We start from the raw sequence: 26,527 nt of genomic DNA on the forward strand, positions 1-26,527 counted from the left end.
CTCCTTCCTACTTCTGTCCTCTCTAGGTTTTCAGTTCTGGGAGAGCTTGATGGACACTTCCAGGGTCCTGGAGAAACCCCAGGTACCAGCCCTAACTGACAGTGTTAGTCCAAGGAGTTGGACTAACTAACACTAACTAACACTGTTAGTCCAACAGCCCCTCTCCCTGCTCCAGCACCTTCGCCTTGTTTTCCCCACAGACCAGCACAGCTGGGGTCAAATCCTTGCTCCACCACCCATGATCTCAATTTCCTTATCCATCAAGTGGGAACAACAGTAACTGTCTCCCATGTATTGAGTTATCTCTTGTAAAGTGCTTACCAGCCTGCCCAGCCCAGAAAAGTGCTCAACAAATAGTACCTAGCATTGTGGCTGTTGTCACCCCAGAGAAGTGCAGGATGAAAATGATTTCCTGAGTCTGGGACAAAAGCCGGGTTTCCTGGTGCTCGTGAAGCACTCCATTTCAACTCGCAGGGACTTAGCAGCCCTTGCTGTCCCCAGAGGGCGTCACTCTCCTTTCACGTGCCCACTTGACTTTCTCCCTTCCTGCCATTTGTAGTATTTCCTAGCCTGTTTTCCAGAGCACTCAAAACCCTCCAAATTTTTCATCTTTTTTTTTTTGGTCCTCTCTCTCCAGATAATAAAAAGAGATAACCTCCTGATTCTTAAAGAGTTCCAGAGTCCCTTAACTCCCAGCCAAGAAAGTCAAGGGCCAGACACTCATTCATCTCCATTCCACAAACCAACCAACAGTCACTGAGCGCTACTACGTGTCAGGCACTACGGTGCTCAGTGCTAAGTATAAACTTCACCCTGATCCGAGTTAAGTTGAAGCGGGTTCACTTTCCTCCCAAGTCTGGCTGTGTGGCCTCGGACAAGTTCCTTCACCTCTCAGAGTCTCCGTGTCTCACCTGTGAATTGGAACAATCAACATCCGCCCAGCAGTTGGGATGAAACGAGACCGATCACTCCCCCGCGGCTGGCCGCTCCCCGTCGGTGCTGACTGTGTGTATGGACAAGTGCCAGACACGATTTGGATTCCCGGCTCCAGACGCATTTCTTTGTCTTTGCTCTTTCAAATCGCTTGCTTTCCTAAGTGCCCAAGTATCCAGACTAAAAAGCGAGAATGCCTCCTGAGCCCTCAGAATGCCCCCTGAGCCCTCAGACCGCAGAGGTCTCCGGGGCAGCGTGCCTTCTCCCTGACCTTTTGTTTGGCCTTCACACACACACACAAACACTCAAGAGGCTGGGTTTATTATTGTCCGTCTTACGAAAATGTAATAAAGTATCTAGACTGGGCGACAACCTTGCTTTTGAATTAACAATGTATGATGCCTGCGGTTCCCTTTCCGGGCTTCTGTGAAATAACGTGTTGTAACAACAGCCGGGCTCCCCGTCTGGCGGCGGGCGCCGCAGTTCTGCGGGGGGGCGGGGGGCGGGGATCCGGGCTCTCACCGCCCCCCGAGCGCCCCCCCACCTCCCCCCACTCTTCCCAAGCCGCCCTGCGCCAGGGCCTCGCCCGCCCCTGGCCCCCTCCAGCCCAGCCCCCTCCTCTTCCGGCCCGCTCCGCCCGGCTCCCGACCCAACCCCGCCTCAGGGCCTCCTTCCCTTTCCCTCAGCCCCGCCCCTCAACCCCTCCCCCCTCACTCCCCCGGCCTCTTCAGGGGGCCCCTCATCCCAGATTCCCCCTCTCCCAGGCCCCCTACTCCCGGCTTCGTCTCCTAGGCCCTGCAGGCCCTCCCCTGGGCCCCTCGCGCGAGCTCGACCCCCTCTCCCGGGACCCCAGCCCCTCCTTTTCGGGCCCGGAGGCGGCTGGCGACCGCGGGTCCCCGGAGGCGCGGCAGGGGGCGCTGCGCGGGCTGAGGCGCGGCTGCGGGCTGAGGCGGCGGCGGCGGTGGCGGCGTGAGGAGGAGGCGGGCGGAGGCGGGGGCGACGGCAGGCGGGGGGGCGGGGAGCCGAGAGCTGAAGGGAGGCGAGCGGCGAGACACAGGCTCCGAGGCTCCAGCGAGCGAGCGAGCGACGAGCGAGCCGGGAGGGAGGGAGGGAGGGAGGGAGCGAGCGAGCGAGCAGCCGCGCCGCCGCCTCGCAATCCGCCGCCATCCCGCCGCTTGACCGCCGCCCGATCGCCATCGCCCGGCCCAGTTGCGCCCGCGGAACTACACCAGGTGGGCCCGGGGCGCCGGGCGGCCGGGGGCGGCGCGGGGTCGGGGCGGCGGCGGCGGGCGCGGCGCTAAAAGATGGAGGCGGCGCGGCCCGGGCCGGCTTTTGTCTCTCTGTGGCGGCTGACTGACAGCGGCGCTCGGGCCGGGCCGACCTTTGTCCGCGATCGCGGGGGCTCGGCCCGCCCCGCGCCGCCGCCGTCGGCCCGCGGGGCCGGGCTGGGGGCGACCGTGGGGCGGGGGGTGCGGCGGGCGGCCCTCTCCCCATTGTTGTGGCGGCGTCGAGCGGCCTGGGCTCGGGCGCGCGGCGGGGTCGGGGCGCCCCCGGGGCCGGGGTCCTCCGAGGGAGGGGCTGCGGGGCGGCCGAGGCTGCGGAGAGCCCGGGGAGTCGCCTTTCCGGCCTAGATTCCGGCGGCCGCGGGTGTCTCGGCGGCCGGAGGAGTCTGGGCCGGTTTCCTGCCGCCCGGCCCCCCATCTTGCTTCCTCCTGAGAGCGGCCGCGGGATGCAGGGCCGGGGCCCGGGGCCGACCCTCGGGGCCGGGGGGCGGAGTCCCTCGCCCCCCGCCGGGTGTCCCCGAAGTTGGTGATCAGGGTTGCCGGCCTGGGTGCGAGGGGCCGGGGGCTCACAGCCGCCCAGACGGCCGCGCTTTGAGTGCGGGAACGAGAACATTATTTTCAAAACACTTAATGCTCTGTTGCTGAAAATGTTTAATAATAAACAGGATCTCTCCCCGCTCAGGGCCTGCCAGATGGGTTTTTTTCCTCCCCCTCTCTTCCTCCCCGCCCCACCCCCAAGTAAAACCCAGCACTGTTGAAATCGCGGGCCTCTGAAGAGTGGATTTGCCTTCGTGAAATTGGAAGGCGTTTTTTTTTTCTAACCGTTTTTTCCCTCTTTCGAAATACCGTGGGAGGTCCAAGCCCACCTTGAGGCGAGCCGAGGAGGTGTTTTTCAGCCGAATGGTCGCTTGAAGGAAGTTGGGGGTAGGGAAGGGGGGCTGGGAGCTCTCCGGAGTGTGTCATTTGCTACATGGCTGCCCGAGAGAAACCTTTAGAAGGCTTTGGTTCACAGGATTGTTCAATTGTCCCTGAGATTGTTGTTTTTCTGTAAGGTTTTGTGTGCATTTTAAGTGGCCTTGTACATCATCCAGTTTGGTTCCTGTAACCGTCCGTTTGAAGTCTCAGCATGGTTTCTGGGAATCCACTTGCAGCCATCTAGCCCTGTTTGTGCAGTGCTGGGGTGTTAGGTGGGCCTGGGGAGGCCCTGACTTTGAGGTTCAAGCCCTGCTTGTGTCAAACAGCTCCGGTTCCCAGAGCCTTCGTTGACACACGTAGGGACATTGCATCCTCTCCCTCATAAGGCCTGGCACACAGTTGGTGCTTAATGGTGGTTTCTCCTGTGGCTGTTTGTACACCTGCCATCAAGTCCTAGGATGGAAGCTGAGCCACTGGTGGTGCCACCCTTCGTGCTGAGTGGTCAGGCAGATGCCACAGGTGCTGGGCTGAGGCATGGCCAGGGAGAAGGATTGCAGGGCACAGAACATCACTGGGCTCTTGCTTGTTCAGCGCTGGGGCTCAGTGGGGAGACCAGGCTGGAGAAGAGCAGGCTTTGGAGCCCTCAGGAGCTCCATCGACCTGGGCTGTGTGGTGGTGGGTTTCTCCCCTGGGATCCGGGTGCCTGCCCTTTCTGAGGCTGTTCCCGCAACTGGGTTTAAGGCACAGCAGAAAACATGAGATGCTCGAGGCTGAGGACAACAAGCAGAGGCCCAGGGAGTCCTGCCTCTTGAGGGTTACTGCTTTCTGTTGGGAATGGCAAATAAACATTTGCTTGGACACATGTGTCCCTTGGAACCTGGATTCTGGTCCTCATTGGGTTAGCTTACGCAAGTCTCAGCCTCAGCTCCTGCATCTGTAAAATGGGAATAATTACACCTTGCCTTGGGTATCTGTTGGGGCTCTTGGGAGCCTCACATACTATTTGCAGCAAAGCACTTCCATCCATGGGAGGGTGATGAAAATGTATGTATGTTTTTGTTGGTTATCTGGTTTTTTGGTGTCTTTTTAATTCCTGATCTTTTGCTCCTGTCATTTTGGTGGATGGAACCACCCCAAATTCTGTCCGCAGCTGATGTTTTGATTTTGCCTGGTAGCACCAGAACGGCCAAAAGAGCGAGGCTACTCAGCCAAGTCTGAGGTTTGTGCTGTTTATGGGAGACCGTAGGAAGGACTGAGGCTAGTTAGGGGAGACTGACCCCAGTCTTGGCCATGGGTAAGGACTGAGACCTAAGTTACCTCTGAACCAAACCTATAGCTTGTTTGTAAAGGGCCCTGGAGACTGCTTGAACATAAGGTGGTTCTGCAGTCAGTGGGGAATTTGTTTCAGTTCATTTTGGCATTCCCACAGCCACCTTGGTTTTGTTTTGTTCTCTGTGTGTGGTTTTTTTTTTTTAAACCTCCTTGGAACCTTCTGGCCTCCTGGCTGTGTGACTGAGACGTTCTAGTGGGTCAAGTCATCCTTTCAATTTTCCCTGCTTCCTGCCTCTTGGCCCATCCTTTCCGTCTGATTTCAGTCTGGCCCAGCACTGTGGATGGAGGTTAGCTGGGTGGTGATGTGATGAATTCACTGCCCCTTCCACAACCTTTTTATTTACCTGTGAATTTCAGCTCTGACTGGCTCCCTAATGCTACCTGCACGGTGGAGGGGCTTGTTCCAGCCAGTTGTGGGTGCTTGTCTCTCCTTAAACATTCTGGGTCCTCTCCAGTCTCCTTCAAGCCCAAATGGGTAAAAAGGGAGTCTGCGGAAGGAAGAGCCAGAAAACCTTGGGAGAGAGGAATTTCAGGAATGGCAAGTCAGAACTAGTTCCTGCCCGGTCTAGTTGCCTGGAGCCTGGCCCAGGGATTTTTGTTGTGCCTTTTGGTTGGCCCATCCCCCACTCCCTTTTAAATTTCAGTTTTTTTTTTTTTTTCCCTGAAGGATTATTTATTGTGCTTTCAAGTTTTTTTTTTTTTTTTTTTTTTATTGCACAAAGTACTGACTCATGTTGCTAATGGATGTATGCTGGTTGTATGTCTCATTATTCTACCGCTTTAAGATTGCTCATTTCTGTATTTGTTTCTATTTCAAACCAGAATAGGCCAGTTGGGCCAGTACATGTATTTCTAAATTTGATAATGAGGCTTCTCTTTTGTCAAAGGTGTGTATCTTGCTGTGGGTGGGCAGGTGTTAAATAGGGCCTGTCTACACTAGATTTTAAAGCAGTGCATTTCCCTGTGAAAAAGAGAATTTCTGAGATGTTGGGGTTTGTGTCCTGAATTTCATATTTTAGTCAGGGCAAACTAGACTGGCTTCTTTTCCAATCATTGCTTGATTTCTTTCTTAAGATTTTTTTCCTGGGGGTTGTATAGACTTAAACCTTAGATTTGTCCTTTGAACAAAGAAATAAAGGCATAATTTGGAAAATATATGTACATATAACTGAGTCATTTTCCTGTACACCTGAAACTCAGTATTGTAAATCAACTATAAAATTCAGTGAAAAAATAAAAAGGCAACGAGGTATATCACAGGAGTATATTGAGTATCTTGTAATAGTGTATAAGGGAAAATAATCTGAAAAAGAAAAATATATGTAACTAGATCATTTTGCTGTACACCTTAAATGTGTTGTAAATCAACTGTACTTCAATTAAAAAAAGAAAAGTAAGGACGTCTCTGGTGGTCTAGTGGTTAAGACCACTAGAAGACTCTGTGCTTCCAACAGAGGGGGTGCGGGTTTGATTCCTGGTCAAGAAACTAAGATCCCACGTGCCTTGTGGCACAACCAAAAAATAAAGTAAAACAAAAAAAGAAAAGGCATGGCCTGTGGTGTTGGAGATGAGAGAGAGGTGGGAGATGGTGAGCTTTCTGATGGAATAAAATTGTTTGGACAGGCTTTTGGGTGAACAAGGTGCCATTTGGACTGGCGTCTTGTGCCATTTGGACTGGCGTCTTCCCCTGGGAACAGGAGGACCTGGGCTTTGCTGTAGGTGGTGTCGCTGTGCCTCTGTGGGTGGCACGTGGGAATCTGCTCTGGGAGGGAGGCCTGCCTTCCTGAGTTGAGCCAAAAGTCTTGGTTGGGCTTGTTCTGAGCTGTGCTTGCTTTTTTTTGGTGGTGGTTTTCTGTGTGGCCTGAGCTCAGGGCTGGGTTGCTCCTGTGAGGGTGTTGGCTTGTGAAGCTGTGCAGGTGGGGAGGTGTCTGTGGGCAGAGCGTGGTCTATCTTGAGTTGCTGGCAGTCCTTCACATTCTCCCAGGTGACTTCCTTCCGCTCTCACCTCTGCAACTGGTTTTGTAGCTCTGCTCTGTATTCTTCCTCCTTTCAAGAAAGCTGCCAGCCTTTTCCTCCTTGTGGTAATGCAGAAACAGTATGTGTTGCTTTTAGAAGTCACTGCTGGACTTTGGCCAAGCATGGTGCAAGGCTCTTTAAGTACTTTTCCCCCAAAAGCAACCTTTCCCCCGAGGGGTGGGGGGACTGCAAAATACTGAAAAGAATAAAGACAAAAATAAAAACACAAATCACCTCTAACTTCACCATCCAGAGATAACTGCATTAAGACTCGTGTATTTCTTTCCTTTGATTATATGTTTTTTTCAAAATTAGAAAATACTGCTGTATACACTATTCAGGGATTATAGATCCTCTTAACGTTATAGTATATTTCCCCGAGTTATTGAAAACATGATTTTTTAATAATTGTGTAATTGCTGTTACATGGATATGTCATGATTTACTTAATCCTCCATTATTAGATTGTTGTTACCCACTTTTTGTTCTTACAAATAAGACTTTAGGGAGCATCCCTGCTTACAAAGCCTTGGGTCCACATTGATGTTTCCTGTAGGTAGAATTCCCAGTTGGAGGGTGCGCAGGCTCCTGCTTTGGCTCAGCAACAGTGTCTCCTGCAGCCCTGGCTACCTCTATGTCCAGCCTCCGTCACAAGGTGGCTTCCTTCTTAGACCCCGGAGTTCTGGGTGTCTCAGTCCTGGCGAAGCCCTTTGATGAGCGAAGTTGGGGTCTTACTCTGTTTCCTGGCTTGGGTGCGGACAAAGGTCTCGATTTAGACATTTACTGTTCTGGGACTTAGACGTGGATGCCCTGCTCATGTTCCTCAGGAGCTCGTGTCCAGTGGGGGGAGACGGCACCTCCTTAGAGAGGCCTTCCAGGCCCCCAGCCCATCTCCATCATCACCCTCCGTGATTCTTCCCTAGCCCTTGCTGCTGTTCTGTTTGCTTTTTTCCTCTTGCTTTTCTTTTTACAACTTTAAATACAGGGTTTTTGTTGTTGTTGTTTTAAAAAATTATTGTGGGATAGAAATGACATAAGATTTACCATTGCAGCCATTTTTAAGTGTGCAGCCTAGTGGCATAAAGTACATGCCCAGCGTTGTGCAACCACTGTCTCCAGAACTGCATCGTCTCTGCACGCTGAAACTCTGCGCTGATTAACACGCCCCCCCTCCACCAGCCTTCCCCCTGCCTCAGGCCCTGGCAGCTTCCAGTTACTGTTTGTCTCTATGACTTTGGTTAGTCTGGGTCCCTCAGATAAGTGGAATTGTCCGATATTTGTCCTTTGGTGAATGGCTTCTTTTACTTAGCATGGTTTTTCAAGGTTCATCTATCTGTGGTGTTGTGGCATGTGTCTGAATTCCATTCCTTTTTAAGGCTGAACAGTAGTCTCTTACAGGCTTCCCTGGTGGCTCAGCTGTAAAAGAATCTGCCTGCAATGCAGGAGATCTGGGTTTGATCCCTGGGTCGGGAAGATCCCCTGGAGGAGGGCCTGGCAACCCACTCCAGTCCGAGTGCCTGGAGAATCCCATGGACAGAGGAGCCTGGTGGGCTCACACAGAGGTGAAGGCGACTGAAACGACTAAGCAGCAGCTGCAGTCTATATTACACACACAGCGACCGCATTTTGTTTATCCCTTTGTCTGTAGATGGCCTACAACTTAGAAATACTTTGGGTTTTTTTGTTGTTGTTGCTGTTTGTTTCTGTGCTGCCCTGCATGCAGGATCTTAGTTTCCCCACTAGGGATCCATCCTGGGCCCCCTGCAGTGGTAGCGCAAAGTCCTAACCACTGGACTGCCTGGGAACAGCCCAACATTTTTGCTGTGTTTTTTTGACTCGCCCTTACGCCCCAGTGGAATGCGTGTCACATGAAGCGGATTCTTCGCTTCCCGCCTCCCGATGCTCTGCGTCTCACACAGACGGCTCTGCATATGTACACATCGGGTGAGAAGTTGAGCCCAGCTCGGCCTGGGTTCAGGCGGTCAGGGAAGGCCCTCTGGAGAACGTAGCTGACTTGAAGTAAGCACCTCTTGAAAATAGGGAGCCCTGGAGTATTAAAAAATGTGTTTCTAAGTTGAAATGCCTAGGCTGCAGAAGAAAGCTAGTGAGTCAGCTTGCTTTCCAGAGCGCTAGGCCCTTCAGTGTGGATGTGGTGAGAGTGCTGGGGGTGGGGTGGGGGGTAGGACTTCAGCTCCAGGCCTTGAGTTGATTTTCCCAACGTGCTTCGAGCTCTTCTCTGTGTGGAATTGGGGGGGTGAATCTCACTGCCGCACCAACTGGAAAAAGGAGGTCACCTCCAGCACTCTCTCCACGCTTCCTTTGTTTCTTTAGAGCTTTTTTTGGCAGGTGTTGTTTACATCCAGTTCAGAGCTTAAAGAACTGCTCTGTTCCAGGGCGTGCAGAACACACAGGCTGGTCTGGGAGGGCCAACCTGTCCGCGGGTCTGAATGGGCTGAGTGTTCAGAAATAGCTGGGGAGAGTGGAACACTGCCCCGAAGCATAAAGTGGAATTCTTTCTGATATAAAATTAATTGCAAAAATATACTTACTGGGGAAAAAAAAAAAGCAAATGTGTGTAGAAAAATGAATGATCTTCTCTTCAGCTTCCAAGGCAATAGGCGTCATTTATGTTCGGTGTGTTTATCCTTCTCATACTAAAGAGCAAAGATGGGCTCATGCTGCTGTTTTCTTCATTTTCAAACTTAATCATGAGCTTTTTTCCCCCAGACTAGTATATACAGATCTATCATACTGTTAATGTTTTAAAAATAATATTTGTAAGGTTTTTTTTTTTAATATGCATGTGTATGGAAGAAGAAAACAAAAATAGGTCATAATCTTAACCTTGGCCCAGACAGTCCCAGTTGACTTGTTTTAGAAAGTACTTAGGAAAATTAAATCTATATTGAAAAATATAAGGGTTCTTCCCCAATCTCTCTGAAAGGAGACCGTTGTTTGAAGTTTTTTTTTTTTTTTTGTGATTCCTAGCAGGGAAGAAAATAATGCACATTATCGTGTGTGTGTGTGTGTGTGTGTGTGTGTGTGTGTGTGTAGACCTACAGCAGGCTGCCCCTCACTTAATGTCGTGGTGTGCTCCATGACACCTGTGTAGACTGATTACATCATTTATTTTAGCAACTACAGAGAATGATCTGTGGATTCACATGATTTTACCCTGTTTCCTATCGGTGGACATTGGGCTATTTCTAATTTTTGGATAATAATACAGTTTTGGTGAAATTCAGTAAAATTTGTCTTCATAAACATATAATTTGCATGTGATAACACTTGAGAGTATGTTTCTGTAGTGTGGGGTCTTCCCGTTGAGTAGCGTTTCGGTAAGAATTCCGTTAAACTCTTTTTCAAAAAATTTTGTGCCAATTTACATGTAGTATACGAGAGTGGGTGTTTCTGAACTGGGGGCTTTTCTAAGTGAATCATCATTTGAGGTCATTTTGGGCGCGCACGTTTCCCAAATTAAAAGCAGCGACTGTTGAAGGCTTCCTGTGGTCTGGTGTAGGATCTCAGCCTTTGATCGGCATTGACAGGCACAGCAGAGGTGGTGTTTCCCGAGGACTCCCAGTGCAGGTGCCTGGGCATCTGCTCAGATGAGGCCGGTGGGGGCTGGTGGGGCCGATGTGTGGAGAGGTGCAGGTAGCCAGGTTTACTTTGCTTTTCCTTTTCAGTTAAAGTCACGGTGCTTGGCACAGGTGTTTTCTTCTAGCCTTTGTGTATTCAGAGACCGCCCCGTTGGGGAGTTCTCACAGCAGCCCTTCCGCGGGTTTCTGAGGCTCGGTTACAGCCCTCGGTGGTCTTGCTGCTGGGATGCAGCTGACTGTGTGGGAGGGGTTTATCTGGAGGCCTCTGCTCTCTTGCTCCCAGTTCCCTACTCATCCACTTGGTCTCTGGCCCCCACTTTCCCCGCCTGTCTATTCTAGGAGCTCACACCTAGTGGGCAAAGTGACTACGGAAATGAAGACCCTGGAGATGCCTGGGTGGGATTTCATCAGGCCAGGTGCTCCGGGAGACGAGTGCCCAGGGCGGGGTGCCGTGGGAAGTACAGAGTGCCGGCCCTTGCGCTTGCTATTGTTAGTTGGAACCTGAAGAGAATCCATCAGATTCCTTTTCCTGAGGGAGAGTAGCCCTTGGCTTTGGTCAGCTGTCTTCATATCCAGGTTCTTCCACTTGTGAGCTGTGTGATTAAGATGATTTAATCTTCTGGAGTCTCCATTCTCTTTGTCTGCAAAATGTCACAGTGACACCTGCCTCCTAGCATTGGGGGAGGATTCAATGGGTCCTATGCTGAAGTGTTTCTAAGGTGCCTGGCACAGGTGGGCAGGCGCTCAGTAAACAGTAGCTATTAATGGCTCCTGGATCCAGCACTAGCTGAGGGCCTGGGGGTTTGGAGCAGGCAGGTTTATACACTTGGGGCTCTTTAGTTTGCTAGAGGTTAGGGTTTCTAATTGTGTGCTTAGCCCTGTGCTGAAGATTTAAACCCAAGTCTCACAGCCCCTGCCCTCACCAGCAGGAGCTCAGTGTAACCAAGGGCCTCTCTGGGGCATTGGCGCTCTCCCTACTGTCCACTCTCTCCAAGGTAAACACCCCCAACAGGAGCATCTGATCACTGCCTGCTGCCCTTCACTGAGTTTGTTCTTTTCTTGGAGAGTTTTAGGTAAATGTCTTGAAAAGAATAAAGACAAGGTTTGTTGAAGTTGATGGCGTCAGGCAGACAGACCTTCTGGACCTTAAACAGACCTCCTTCACCCCTGTTTGCATATGTGAGCCTCTGGTTCTCAGTCTGCCCAGAGCGGGTGGAACTTGCCTCCCAGGGTTGCTCAGAAGCAGGACGCCATGTCGATTCTGTACCGCCAGGTTTGGTGGTGGTTTAGTCGCTCAGTCGTGTCAGACCCTTGTGACCCCATGGACTGTGGCCCGCCAGGCTCCTCTGTCCATGGGATTCTCCCCACAAGAATGCTGGAGTGGGTTGCCATTTCCTTCTGTAGGGGATCTTTCCCACCCAGGGGTCGATCCCGGGTCTCCAGCATTGCAGGCAGATTCCTTACTGACAGAGCCACCAGGAGTTCTCACAGCTCAGTTTACCCAAAACTAAAAGAATGTAGTGAAATGACAGGACAGGCCTGTGACACAAACCCCAAACACTCCAGAAAGCTCACAGAGTAGAAAATCAGTCATTCCTTGCAGTTGCTCTCTCTCTTTCAGATTGAGAGATGAGTGCTGTCTTAAATAATTTCGTTTTCTAGTAATGGGAATGTTTTAACCACCTGTGAGTGCTTACCCTGGCGTGACCACTGGGAAACGGGAGCTAGGAACCTGCCTTTATGTGTATATACTTAGATGTCCTGTGTGTGGTTCCCCAGCGCTGTCACTTTGGCCCTTTCCTGCCTGGAAAGGGCCATGGTCGCTCTCTGTCCACTTGGGTGAGTCCTCACGGCGTGTTGGTCATGTCTGGCAGCAGCAGAGCGTAGGGTTCGCCAGGCACTGCTCTCCACAGAGCGTCAGGCGAGTGATAAGGTGTTGGCGTGGGGAGTCCGGGGAGCGGGGGCAAGGTGGGCGTGTGCTCTGTGGCGTGGCCTTGTCGAGAAGGGGCAGCACAGTCTGTGATAGTTGGGAAACGGGGGCTGTGAGAGCAGAGCTCTGTCTGGAGGGGGCTGGTCCTGTAATAGCCGATTCTCATTAATAACCCGCTGGGAGGGATTGGGGGCAGGAGGAGAAGGGGACGACAGAGGATGAGATGGCTGGATGGCATCACCAACTCGATGGACGTGAGTTTGAGTAAACTCCGGGAGTTGGTGATGGACAGAGAGGCCTGGCTTGCTGAGATTTATGGGGTCGCAAAGAGTCAGACACAACTGAGCAACTGAACTGAACTGAACATCAGCCTGTGTGCGTGCGGATGCATGGCTCCTCTTCTCCAGTGCCGAAAAGACAGATTGGCATCCTCCTGAAAGCCCCTGGGCAACACTTGGCCCTCCTTTTTGGGGTTCTTCTTTTTCAGACCTGGTCTTGCCTGATTGGTGGCCCGGGACTGTCATCGTTCTGGGTTTCCTCTGGAGTCCGAGGCTTGGAGAATAAATGGCATACAGATTCCCAGACTACAGTCCTTTGGACATTGTTGGAGAGCGTTGAAACCAACCCAGCCCTTTTATCCCCCTGCCTTCAGTATGTGTGTGTGTTAGGCACTCAGTCGTGTCTGACTCTCTGCGACCCCATGGACTGTAACCCACCAGGCTCCTCTGTCCATGGGATTCTCAGGGCAAGAATACTGGAGTGGGTTGCCATTCCCTTCTCCAGGGGATCTTCCCGACCCAGGGATCAAACCTTTCAGGAGGATGTCGACCCCATAAATCTCAGCACGCCAGGCCTCTCTGACCACGAGGGGTCTCCTGCATTGCAGGCAGATTGCAGGCAGATTCTTTACCATCTGAGCCACAAGGGGAAGCCCTGCCTTCAGTATATTGGGATTTTATTTTCTTCCAAGAGGAGTGGCTTGGGGTGCTTAGTTATTGATGGACCATCTGTGTCACAGCACACACCCTGCTGCAGCGGCTTAGCTCTGAATGGGCATGATAGAGTGCGAGAGGGTGTGGTGCGACCTTGGCCTGGTCCTTCACTTCTTAGCCTCCACTCCCTCATCTACAGGAGCCACAGAGGACGGCCACCCCAGCGTTGTTGGCAGGATCCTCTGCACAGCTGTAATTACTATTCTGCCAGCCTGGTGGAGTAATTCCCTGCTCGGATTAGAGGGAGGCGTTGCCCTCCAGGTGGAATGCTTTGTTGCTAACAAGCCTCCTCTGGGGCCACGTGCAGCCTGAAGCTGGGGAGGGCGGTGGGTGGAGGAGGGCTGCCTGGGGAAGACAGGGTCTGTTCTAAGGGTGCTGTGTGCCACATCCCCGTGGGCATGAGCTGCCGGAGGGCTTCCCGTGTGATGAACCTGATTATAGAGGTCTGGGGTCTGAGCCCTGCTGGTTTCTCTGCACTGCGTCCCAGTTCTCTCCTTCCTCATCTCTCTGTCTGCCCTGCAGTTCTTTGGGCACAGACTAAAAATAGGCTTCACAGAAATGTCAGACAGTTCAGGAGTATTGGCCCATGTGTAAAGTTACATGTAGCAGGACGTTGGCTGTAGCATTATTTGTCACAGGACAAGGTTGGAAATCAGTTACATGTCTGGAGAGCGTGGGTAAACACATGTGGCACAAATGTGCAGTGAAATACCAGGCAGGCTTAAAAAGAGTCTCAGGGTGGTGTGCATTTTCTTGGGAAAAAAAAAAAATGGCCACAGTGTGTAATAAAAAGCAAGCAATAGTAAAAGAAAGAAGTTTCTGCATGGTACAGTAACAACCCTCATCTATAGAATAACAATCCAAGACCACAAACTGCTGATAGCTTTACACAGCATCCACCAGGTTCACATTGTTACCTTTTGAGTTGGATTGACTTGTTCTGCGTATTTTAGGATCATTTGAATTTGTTACACTGAATGTGTGTTAGAAATACCTGTTAGTTAACAGAGATAACTAATTACAGAGGTAACCCATATAAATTCAAATGAAGACACATACCTATGGGCCAGACCCCTGGGTTGGTGCGGACTGGTGCCTTACTGGCTCTTGCCTGGTAAGAGCATCATCCAGGCTCTGAGTTTTGCTCAGACTTGCCTCAAGTGTCTCACCTCCTGGTTCCAGGGCCCTGGTGGGGGTCACAGGAATCCAACCAATTCAGTTATGTCTGTTTATATATCACTGGTCCTCAGAAATTGCTTTGTTGAGCTAGTTAAAAGGAACAATCCAATACAAATGCCATCTCCAACTTCTGTCCTCTGCTAAATCAGGTTTTACAATATGGATTGCGATGGCATTTGCAGAGTGCTTCTCACTTGATAATTCGCCATTATTTGGAGGCAGAAAAGGAAGGAGAAACGGAAATAGAGCTTATGTATCCTGTGTCTCTTTTATTTGCCAGGTCCTTGGTAAGTTTTGACCCTGGGCAGGGAGACCTTTGTGTGGCACATCCGTCCAGCTGTCCATCCCTGGCTGTATGTTGAAATTGCCTTAAGTTTTTTATTTAAAATTTTTTTTTCTACTTGCTAAGTGAACTGCATGTTGAAAAGGTGAGATAGGCCAGTAGCTGTCTGCAGATTGCAAATGGATTTCTAGCTGAGTCCTCTCTCAGGCTTCAGCTCAAGCTAGTGTGCCGCTGAGCTAGGTGAACAGGGACTGACCCCACTGCCCGTGAAAGAAGGAGTTTTAAGAGTTTTAAGTAGATTAGCAATGATGACGATGGTCACCGGTCCCATTGAACAAGTGCTGTGCTTGGGGACACGCGAGGCAGACCCCAGTGGGTGAGGAGCCTGTGGCCGGCGCACACCATGTGCCCGTTGGACCCTAAATTAAGAGTGGGGTTCTTTACCTGATGCTTCCCTGCTCAGACCCCACTCCACCCTGGGCCAGACTCTCCCTGCACAGTCACCGGGGCCCCAGGGGTACGGACAGAGCCTGGGAGAACTGTGGGCATTTTATTTTGGGCCTCAGGGCCCCTTGGTGGCCAGCATGGACCTTGTAATCACAGTAGCAGGTGTTTCTCCAGTGCCCAGCACTCCTGGAGGAGTGCCTGGATGTTAGACTTGACTGGGTTCAAGTTCAGGTTTTGCTGTGCCTTAATGGCACCCCACTCCAGTACTCTTGATGGGGGAGCCTGGTCGGCTGCCGTCTATGGGGTCGCACAGAGTCGGACACGACTGAAGTGACTTAGCATAGCATAGCAACCTGAAGCTAGTGACCTTGGGCCAGTCATTTAGCCTCCCTGAGCTTTGATGTCTTGTCTGTAATTGAGGGTACAAGTACTTTTCTCTAAGTGGCTATTTTGTTCCAAAGAACTCCTGTTTTAAATTCCAGCTTTATTCAAATGTGCTCATTAAGTTACTTTTGGCTGTTTTCTTTGTTAATTGTTCCTGCTTGCCTTCACATTCATTTGTGTCTTTTTTTCTGACTTCTTATCAGATGCTTAATTTCATTCTTCTCTGTTAGGAATTTTAAGTTTTTAGATGATTAAGTTTCCTCTGAGTACAAATTTGTCTTTGTTTCAGGTGTGGTGTTCTTTTCTCCATCTGTGCTATATTCTAGGTATTCTGCAACTGTGATTTTGAATTCCCCTTTGAGTCAAAAGTTTTTTAAGAGGGAGTTTTAGGTTTTCCAACTGATAGCGTTATTTTTACTTCTGCTCTCATTACATCTTGTTTTATTGCACTGTGGTCAGAGATTTTTGCTTTTTCAGGATTTGGGGCTTTCCTTGAAGTCACACGTATAGAATAACTTTTTGAACATGTTTGCTGATGTACCTTTCACATGACTCATTAGTTTCTGTTTGAGTGGGCTTTAGATCAAATCTTACCTAAGACCAAGGTTTCGCGATTTCTGTGTTTTCCAATGTTCTCTACTTATAGTGATTCTTTTCATTTTTAAATTATTCTATAAATATAGGTTCATGACAGTTGTACTTTCATTGTGGAGTGTACTTCCCCCCCCACGTAAAATTGACTCTTTTCATTCTGCTTATGTGTCTGGCTTCTTTCATCAGTGTTATTACATGTATTTGTGAGTTTCACCCGTGTAGTTGTGTGTGAGTTTATTCCTTCTCATTTATCTTTTATCCAGTTTTATTGAGATATAATTGACAAGGTGTACAGGATAGTGACGTGACTTTCATACACTGTGAAATGATTACCCACAGTAAGTTTAGCGAATGTCATCTCATACAGATAACAAAATTAAAGAAATAGAAAAAACTTTTTTTCCTCCTGATGAGAACTCCTAGGATTTACTAACAGATTTTCATATATAACGTACTGCTGCTGCAGCTAAGTCGCTTCAGTCGTGTCCGACTCTTTGCGACCCCATAGACGGCAGCCCACCAGGCTCCCCCGTCCCTGGGATTCTCCAGGCAAGAACACTGGAGTGGGTTGCCATTTCCTTCTCCATGCATGAAGGTGAAAAGTGAAAGTGAAGTCACTCAGTCCTGTCCGACTCTGAGCGACCCCATGGACTGCAGCCCACCGGGCTCCTCCGTCCGTGGGATTTTCCAGGCAGGAGCACTGGAGTGGGCGCCACCGCCTTCTCCACTGTAACATACAGTAGTGTCAGTTATGTTTATGTGTTGTGTATTGCATCCGTGGTACGTACTTATCTTGTGACCGGAAATTTGTACCTTTTGACCACCTTCATCCTTTCCCTCTCCACTCCCCTCTGGTAGGCACATATCTGCTCTCTTTTTCTGTGAGTGAGTTATAGTTACTTAGTTACCTAATTACTGGCACTTTGTTTAATTGGCCCACAGCACTATATTGGTTCTTGGTACACAGCATAGTGATTCAGTATTTTTCCACGTTTCAAAAGATCACCACGGTAAGCCTAGTTACCACCTGTCTGCTCCTTCTCATTGTTAAATAGTATTCTGTTATGTGAATATAGTGGCTTCCCTGGTGGCTCAGACAGTAAAGTGTCTGCCTGTAATGCGGGAGACCTGGGTTCGATCCCTGGCTCGGGAAGATCCCTTGGAGAAGGAAATGGCAACCCACTCCAGTACTCTGGCTTGGAAAATCCCACAGGGGAGCCTGGTGGGCTGCAGTCCATGAGGTCGAAAAGAGTCGGACATGACTGAGCGACTTCCCTTTCACTTTCCTGTGAATATAGTATTTGTTGGTTTTAGTAGTGATAGATTTTTTAGCTTGTTTCCATTTTGAGCTATTCTGAATAGTGCTGGCTGCCATTAACACTCTGACACATCTTTCATGCGTGTGAGTATGTGTTCTCTTGGGTTCATACCTAAGAGTGGAACTGCCAGGTCACAGGGGAGACGCTTGCTCGGCTTGAGTGGACGGCTGCCTGTTTTCAGAGATGCTAGCGGTTGGCATGCCCGCTGTGGGGCAGGAGCAGTGTCCTCCACACTGTAGCGCTCGTTGTCAGGTTGTGTCGGCCCTCCCCACACTGGTCTCCGGATTCCGTGTCATTCCAATTCCAGACTGATTTCTGAAATTGATATGAAAATCAAAGGCCAAGGATAATCAAAGCATCCTTGAAGAACACAGCTGATGTACTGAAGAACACAGTGCTAGATGTGAGGACTTGGTAAGAACTACGGTAAGTAAGGCATCGCAGTGTCGGCAGAAGGACAGACAAATAAATGGATAGAATAGAACTGATCTTGAAACAGACTGCGCATGAATAGTCACTTAATTTGTGACAAAGGTGCCACATGACAAATGGGAAAGGTGGCCTTCTCAAAAGTACTGGGAGGGGGCTTCCTCCGTGGTCCAGGGGTTAAGGCTCAGCCTTCTAACACAGGGGGCATGGGTTCAATATCTGGTTAGGGAACTAAGGTTCCACATGCCATGGTGTGGCCAAAATTTTTTAAAAAACATAATATTAAATAAAAAGTACTGGGAAAGTTGGATTCTCTGTATAGGGGTGGGGGGAGAATTTTTCTACCCAAAATCATATCCAGGATCAGTTTTAGGTAGATTACAGAGCTAAACATGAAAGAGAAAACAGCTTCTAGAATAAAACAGAATTAGCTTTATGATCTTGGAGAAGACAAAATTCTTTAAATAGGATACAGAAAGCACTACCAAAATAGGAAAGATTTATAAATTGAAGTGTACTTTAAACTTCCTATATTCTTGAGCAAAGATTACAGATGCTCCAATAACATGCAAAACATACTGTTTTGTAATTGCCCAGATGCCTTAGAAGACCTGCCAGTTCCGTCTGCCCTGGGGACCCCGGCCCCGCTTTCGTCACGGCTGGTCCACTCTTACTGTAGTGCAGCTGCCATCTTGGGCCTTGGGTGGTGGTCCCTCTGGGTCTTGTCTCTCTGTGCTGGACCCCTTGTTTCTTGCGTCCTGTGTGTATCATCAGTTGGGGAACGTGAGCATCGAGTAACAGCAACTGTCTTAAGCTGTCTTAAACAATAAGGAATTTATTGGCTCAAGTAAGTAGAACTCCAGAGGTGGGCAGGTTCTGGGTGTTGGTCCTGTGTGGGGTGTCCCTAAGGAACCAGGTGGGTCACTGGTAAGGAGGCTGAGTTTTTCCCTTAGACCAGGTGTGCCCCTCGCCCAGCTGGGTATGGGCCAGCCTCTCAGGCCTCTTGTCTGCCTGGGGGAGGACTAGGTCACTTCCTCTAGAAAGGAAGAAGGGAGAACTGGCTTCCAGGCAGGAATGGCTACTGCATTTATTTGCCTCTTATTCACTGGAGCATCTTTCCTTGCACCTTTCTAAGAACGTAAATGTTTTGTGGCCTTGTGTGAGTTGAAAACGTCCTTCCATCTCCACACTTGGCTCGGTCAGCTGGATACGAGGGTTAATGATGCTCATGAGAGTCAAGTCACTGGCTCATGAGGACTCACTGCCATTCCCTTTGTTCCTCCCCGGGACCTTTTTTGTGGGTCGTGGTTGGCTTTTGGCAGCTTTGGGGTTCTTGTCTTTATCCCTGATGTCCTGAAGTTTCCCGTTGTCCTGTGTTCTTTTTACACTCATTTCTCTGAGCACTTGGCAGGTCCTTGCAATCTTGTGTACTTCAGCTCTGGGAATTTCTCGTGTAATTTTTATTTGATAATTTCCCTCCTCTTGTGTTTCTGGAAATCTTAGTTAAATCTGGACCCTTGGATTAATCTAATTTGGGGTAGGAGTAGAGACTAGTATTCACTTATCCCCCTTGTTAATTTTTCTGGGAGATCCTTTGTCTTGCATTTCTTCTACTGATGTGAAAGTTAAAAATTTGTAAGAATAGTTTGGATTTATAGAAAAGTTGGAGGTTCTGTATATTCTGCTCCCAGTTTCTCTTAAAAGATCTTCCATTATTATGGTCCATTCCTCCTGGCTACTTAACCAGTATTTATACATTGAAGTCTGTATTATTCACATTTCCTTAATTTTTGCCTAATGGCCTTTTTCTGTTCTAGGATACAATGTTTAGTTGTCACATTTAGGTTCTTCTAGGTTGTGACAATTACCAGATCTTCCTTGTCTCCAGTGACCTTGAGAGTTTTGAAGAGAGATTTTGTAGAATGCTCCTACTTGTGATTTGTCTGGTACTTTTCGCATGATTAACCTGACATTATGGGGGTTTGGCTGTCTTGTCTTTAATTCTTCCTTGGGCTTTTTCCTGTTTTCTGATTGCCCCTTAAGAGAAAAAAATCCTGATGCTTGCATGCTGCATCTTCTCTTAATTTCCTCAGGACATTAATTAAAAAAAAAAAAGTCTTTGTTTCCTGGGGCCTCGTCTGTTTCCTCCAGGTTCTTTTGTTTGTCTGTTTATTTGGTTTCTGTCTTTCAGTCAAGCTCTCAGATGAACACAGCTGATTGGAAAACCTGGTGGGTGGGTCAGAAGGAGCTCTTGGGGGTGGGGTGGGTGAGTGAGAAGCCATCCTTTTATTCTTGAGTCCCCAAGAGCCTGCATTTTTTGAGAAGACCCCTTCTTTGCCAGGAGTGTGGAGACCTCGAGGGAGGCAGTCTTGTTTGTCTCCCTCTCTCCTGTGAGGCCAACAGCAGAGGGAGTCTCAGGCCCTCAGGGTCTGCGCCTCAGGTTTTCACTTAGCTTCTGTTTTTAGCTCCTTTCTTCACTCCCACCACCCTCTTTGACCTGGTGTTCTCAAGTCCAGACTTCTCTTAATTTATCCAGAGGGGTGGGGAAGAGGGAGCTGACGTGGGAGGCTGGCTGTTGTACATACAGTCTTTCTGCAAGTGCTCCCAGCTCTAATATCCTCTCCCCGCTCCCACCCCTGCCCTGCAGTCTAACAGGGCACCCAGTGCTCCTAGAGCTCCTGAGCTCTCTGGAGTCCTGTTTCTAGGCCCCTTTAATCTCCTAAGTTTGTTACTACTCATGGCTGTTGTTTGCTCAAGTTGTCCCTGTCGTTTGGGCTCTCTTTGTTGTTGTTGTTTTTTAGAAGGTTTTGGAAAGATGAGCCATAAATGCCCGTGGTCCTTATGCCCTGTTTAACCAGAACACCCCTGCTTTTTAAAGAGTTTCTGTGAATCAAATGAAATTGAATGAAGGGTCATATCTGGGATGTGTGTGCACATGTAGATAGGTATAGAGTCACGTTTACGTACGTATGTGTAATTGTGTGTGTGTGTGTGTTGATGACACCACTCAGCTGCTTTTTTCCACGTGATCAGTGGTGGTTGTCTCATAACATCAGGACATCTAGAGCTACCTTTTGCAGTTGTGGCAGCAGAGGTTTGCAAGGCCCTGAAGAAAGGATGGGTTAGGATGTCTGGTCATTTGGCACCATGTCCTTACAGAGCTCTCTGTTCTCTTGAGAAGGGAGGGAGCCTGAAGATGCAGGGGGGCTGGGGGTAAGGGAGTGACCAGGCCTGTTGGTGGATTCCTGCTCTGCCATGGAGGTCTCCATCGCACCTTGGGACCACTATCTCTAGTCTCTGCAACAGCCTTCCAAGTAGATCTTCTGTCCCCACAGCGGGTTTGGGCTCACAGGCTCCTTCCATCTTGGCGATCTGTGTGGAGAGAGCTGCTGCCTGCTGGAGGGAATTGGTCCTCATGGGGAGGGCTTGCCCCCAGAGCCTGTGCGGCAGCACTAGCTGCTCCCTGGTGATAGAGCTAATCTCTCTCTCTCTCTGTACCATCCTCTGTTTTCAGCAGTGGATCTGTGAGGTCCTGGGGTTTGGGGAGGTTGGAAGGCGTGCTGTCTCCTGAGCTAAAGAAAAGCACTTCCTGCCAGTTAGTCCTCTTGCTTGCTTCCAGTGCCCAGACTCCAGCTGCTGCGGGTGACGTCATTCCTACAGGAAGGGCTTTGGGTGTAAACAGAGTCGCTGGTGGCTGCGCCGGGCCGGGCGGGGAGAGTGACAGGCGCGGCCAGCTGGGCCAGCGGCCTCCAGTGCTTGTGCTCAGCTTGTCTGCAATATTCTCTAAGCTCTCCTTAAAATCGCTTTCATAATTTTTTTAAACAATGATCTGTTTAAAATTCAGATAGTTTTTGACTTCCGTTGCTGAACTCTTGAAGTAGGAAACAAAACCACAATGGAAGAGTAGCAGGAGGCAGATAATTAGCATCGCAGCCCAGTGGCCCCTGCGTCCCAGTGACTTGTGCTGGTGAAGAGGTCCAGCAGTGTGACTGGGAGCTGGGTGACGGGTGATCATTTTTCATTTTGTTTTTTAAGCTTCACGGTTTTTCTGTATCAAGCATATATTCCTTGTTACTAAGACATGTTGGGGGTAAATGAATGAGCAGGACCAGGGCTGTCCACCGCAGGTCTGTCCTCACCCCGGCGTGTGGTTGCCTTGGATACCCCTGCTTACTGCCCTCACGTGGGATGCCTTGAAACCGGGGCAGTTCAGTGCTGTTCAAAAGGTGGTTGCAGTGAAGTGTTGATCTCGAGGGTTCATCTCGAGGTGAAAAGATGTGATTAAAGCACATCTCTGTCTCCTAAGAATTAATTAAAGGCATTCACAGGCAGATCTTGAAGCCCCGAGAATTTTCGGTCTTGGTTTGAAGGTCTGCTCTCTGCCGTCAGGGTCCATAGGCTGTGAGACCACAGAGAGGTCCCTGGAGCCTGGAGGTAGGCAGGAAGCTGGAGGCGTCACTGGCCGCAGAGGAGAGGGAAGATTGAGTAGTGTTGCAGGGCCAATGGTGGTGCTGAGCCTGGGGCCCGACCTGTGGGAGAGCCCTGGATCGCGTGTGTTGTGTTCTTCATTCATTTATTCCTGATGCCAGCCTTTGAGGTGCATAGCAGGGTGTTCATCTCAGTAAATCCACAGGGAAACCGGCCAGCGTGGAGGTGACATGCTGACCTGAGTTTGGAGAGAGGAGAGCGGCGGGGGTGGGGTGGGGACGAGAGTGGCAGGGGTGTGGGGTCGCCTGTTGGTCCTGGATTTGACCCTCCAGCAAGCATCGGGATGAGGTTGAAGGTGTCTGAGCAGGTGCCCGTGACCTGGTTTGGTTCTGGTGGGGGGTGTTTAGGGCTGGATGGGGTTCAGGGCAGCGGGGGGGCAGGGCTTGCAGACCCCATGTGCCGGAGAAGTGGGGGTGGGGAAGGGCTCTAGCCCCTGCAGCGTGGCCTTCGCCCTTACTGCCTTTATGTTTAACTGCTATAGCTTCCTGAGTGTGCTGTCTCCTGGGGGTGTGGCCCTCCTCGCATTTCTCTCCTGCATTGTTCCCACCCCTTTGTTGTCCCTCAGGCCTTTACTTTCCTTCTGCTTATTCTCCTTCCTGTGGAGGTTCGTGCTGTGTTCTGCAGTCATGCCTCACGCCTGTCCTGCAGAAACCTCACCTGCCTGGGGCTCCTGCAGGTGGAATGATTGGTCCCAAGCTCCAGCTTTGCAGGTGGGCCAGCTCCTGCCTGTTGGGGCCTGGAGAGATGTGGCGGGGGGTCCCCTGCTTCTGGCCAGCCAACCTGATTTTCTGACTGGGGCCCTGAAGGGAGCCACTGAAAGCCGGAGGTGTGGAGTTGGTGGTGCTATCGCTGGGCGAGACAGCAGAAGCTCCCCTGCAAACCCAGGTGGGGTTCCCCACCCTCCACCCTCCACCACATCCTGGGGCATATGTGAACCCCTCTTTGTTGAGCCCATTTCCATATCTACTTCTCCCTTTAGACTAGGGGTCCGGTGGCCGCAGCCCCCAGTGCCGGCCCCCTTCCTGTTTCTGTGAATGGAGCTTCGCTGGAACCCAGCTCTGCTGCTTCCTGTGTTCTGGTCGCAGCAGTGCAGGGCAGGGTACTGTGTGCCGGAGGTGCCTAGTCCAGCCCTCCACAGGAGGCACCTCCACATGCCCAGCGCTGAATAGCCCCTCGGCAGCCACAGAGTGGGCAGCACACATCTGAGAACTTGATGGTTGGCACCTACCCTGTGTTAATGTTCTTTTTCCACAGATGCTGACATGTTGGAGAAGGATGGGATTATTTATTCATCTCATCCTGGATTGTGTGGTGATGGTTCTTTATGTTCTGACTGAGACTGGACAAGCATACTGTCTGGCGACCATGTCCTTTCCAGACCTGCTTATTTCCTGACCTGTTTACCCAGCCTCGCTCTCCGCTTCCATTCCTGAGCGGTTCATGCTTTTTGGTGTGTTCTTTGTGGCAGTGGGATCTTTCTTTGCTTTCACCTCATCCCAGGTTGGGGGCTTCTGCTTGTGCCTGGTGACTGTGGCACCTAGGCTGAATGCACTGTTTTTGTGGCTTGTGGGTCTTCCCCGGGGACCCCCCCTCTCTGAGCTCGCAGTGGGCCCTTCAGTGTCGGTGACTGGAGGAGAGAGCCACGTGGTGCTGGCTCCAGGTATCCTCAGGATTGAGGACTGCTCAGGAAAGCAGATGATTTGCCCAAATGTTGCCAGACTCAGGGACACCTGTGAAAAGCCTGGATTTGCCCCGATGTAAACCTGGCTGTTGTTGGTCAGCAGCATTGGCGTGTAGAAAATGTTTTGTTTTTAAGCACTTTGTCCAGTCCCGTCATCTGTACAGTCGCCCAGGAGGCACCCTTTGAGCCAGGGTTGCCACATGTCTGAGCCAGGGCACTCGCTGTCCCCCAGGCCGAGCCCCAGCAGCCTAGAGTCAGGGTCCCTGGGCAGAGAGTCTGCAGTCAGGTGTCCGCGCCTGGGCTCCAGGCCTGCCCCAGCACTCAGTGGCCTGTGACCCTGGACGGTTTACTGCTCTGTCCTGACCATAATGTAGTGTCCTTCTCTGTAAAGCGGACTGATGACCCATAGTGTCTTCTGAGCATGGAGGGCAGCGAGTGTCAGCGGGTGCCCCGCTGTCCCTGAGTGCTACCCTGGGGAGTCCCTGGCTGGGCGGGCGGGCATCTGCCGCTGGCTGGTATCCAAGTGGAAGTGAAATGAATCCTATTACTCAGAAATGGCTTTTTATAAGCTGGAAGCTGGGAGGTCCTCCCTCTAGTGGACGAGAGCAGGCGTCTTCTGGTGACCTGACGGCTGGGACTACTGTCTGGAGGGGCGGGGCCTGGATTAAGTTGCCTTTGTGGGCGAATCTTTCTGGCTCCTTTGTTCTTGTAGAGCCTGGCCTCTCAGCACTTTTAGGAAAGGAAAGTTGCCAGATTAGGCAGATCCGGATTTAAGATGTCCTTTTCTTCATTCCCCTAAAGTTGTCTTCACACGGATTTGGGGTGCTTTTTGCTTCTTTCTTTCTTGGTGAGAATGCCCAGGGACCCAGGCAGGGCCTGGGGAGGGCGGGCCTGGATGGTGGGGAGGGCTTCCAGTAGGAGGGCAGGACGGGGCTCTAGTTGCTGTAGATGGAGTACCAAGGACCCAAATTAGATCTTGTTTAGGAAAAAAAAAGCAGCACCCCAGATAAGAATTCTGCTGCCTACAAAAGGGAGCGCGTGCAGAGCGAGAGCCCTGGCTGGGCTCCAGGCTTGCTCTGTGCCGCCCACAGAACCTGGAGTCTCCACTGGTTCGTCCCCAACGAGCCAGGCTGAACAGACATGCCCCTGACCCACCAGAAGCGTGTTCTCTGGCCTCCCAGCCTCACGAGCCACACCCACATGTTTGTCTCTGCCATGTGACAGGCTAGTGGAGCCCTCGACTAGTAATCTTTGCATGTGTATTGACAGACCAGAAACTCAGCAGATATTCATAAGCTGGGTGAAGCCATACCAGCAGTATTCTGGGCCTGATGTTTGTGAAAACCCAGGGGTAGGTAGAGCAGCCAGAGACGCAGGTGGGGCAGAGCTGGGCCCTAGACGTGACCCCGATTCTTGGAGGAGATGGATACCTGTGTGCTGCTGGGGAAACCAGAATGGGTTTATTTGTATTTGGTATTTGTTCAGTGAAGTCTTCATGCAAAGAACCCTTGCGTGCCCCGAGGCTGGTGTCTGTAACCTTGCTTTGTAAGGGGCCAGGTATATACCAGTAGTTGTTGCTCTCTGGGCCCCCTGCGGCCTCTCGCAGTTTGGCCAGGCTGGCTGTGTGTAACTGGCCTGCCCTGCTGGAGGGAGAATTGGGCCTGAAGGACGTCCATCTGTGCGCTCTACCTGGAGCCTTATGGTGAACAAGTATCAGGCCCCCTCCCCCACAGGGGCTGTTTCCATAGCAATGGTGACTCAGTCGCATTGCCTGTTAGCACCCCAGATTTCTGTAGCAATGCAGAATCCAGTCGTGATGTGTGGTGAGACGCTGCTTTGACAATAAACCACGTAATTTCATGGCCGTGGGTTATTAACATTGGGTATGTTTGATTTTAGAACCTGTTGGCATTTGTGAAATCTGGCTGTGGTCCCTCAGTCTGTGTGGGAAAACAGGTCTAGAGCGGCCGGTAGTGTTCTCAAGTACATAACTTGGTTAAAAAGTGGGAAAAGGGCCTTCTAAAAAGTATGCCTATGGGTTCAGAGCAGGTGTTAGCCCAGCGTGTTCCTGTCTTGGCCTCACTGAGGGGCTTTTGTCAAAAGGAGTAGAAAGCATATTCCCTAAACGTAGTACGTGCTCAGTTAGCATTTGCTGAGGGGTTGAGTTATTTAGAGGGTGTAATTCAAGCAACAATTGTTGACCGATTAACACTCCTTAGCTCCCATTGGTTCATTTATTTTCCTTACTTTTTTCCAGGATGCCAAGAGTGGGGGTGCAGTCAGGCTCTGGTTCCCTAGTGCTTCTTGTGGGGGGACTGGTTAGTTCTGAGTGGTGTGGTGTCACCAGGAAACCCACTGAGCGCTCTGTGTCCACTCTGACCTGTGTGCACTCTGACCTCTGCCCCGGGGCCCAGGCAGTGCAGAATCAGGGAGATCTGTTTGTATCAGTGAACTGGTGGAAATTTGGACTAACGAATACTTATTCCCTAAGATTTATTTTTTATTGCGGTAACACTGGTTTATAACATTGTATGTTTTATCTGTACAACTTGGTGTTTCTATTTCTTGTGCCCCAGAGCATGCTGACCACAAGAAATGAAGTTTCCATCCATCATACAGATGATCCTTGGCCATTTTTTCCTCTTCTTGTCCCTTCCTTTCTGCTCACCACTGTTCTCTGTATCTGTGTGTGTGTTTGCTTTGGTTTCATTTATTTTTTGTTT

At 50.5% G+C, this 26,527-nt stretch overlaps 1 protein-coding gene across 8 annotated transcripts in view; it reads left to right on the forward strand.

Moving 5' to 3' along the window:
• The first annotated feature begins 1,963 nt into the window (after positions 1 to 1,963).
• PRRC2B (proline rich coiled-coil 2B) overlaps positions 1,964 to 26,527 on the forward strand; it is an 84,403-nt gene continuing 59,839 nt past the window's right edge. For 7 of the 8 annotated variants that reach the window (XM_027556597.1, XM_027556601.1, XM_027556600.1 and 4 more), the window contains exon 1: positions 1,964 to 2,165. The gene's annotated coding sequence lies outside the window, so the exon portion shown is untranslated. The remainder of the gene's footprint in view (positions 2,166 to 26,527) is intronic. The other variant, XM_027556598.1, reaches the window with a different exon arrangement.

The sequence above is a fragment of the Bos indicus x Bos taurus genome, chromosome 11 (assembly GCF_003369695.1).
Source record: "Bos indicus x Bos taurus breed Angus x Brahman F1 hybrid chromosome 11, Bos_hybrid_MaternalHap_v2.0, whole genome shotgun sequence".
NCBI classification, from domain to species: domain Eukaryota; kingdom Metazoa; phylum Chordata; class Mammalia; order Artiodactyla; family Bovidae; genus Bos; species Bos indicus x Bos taurus.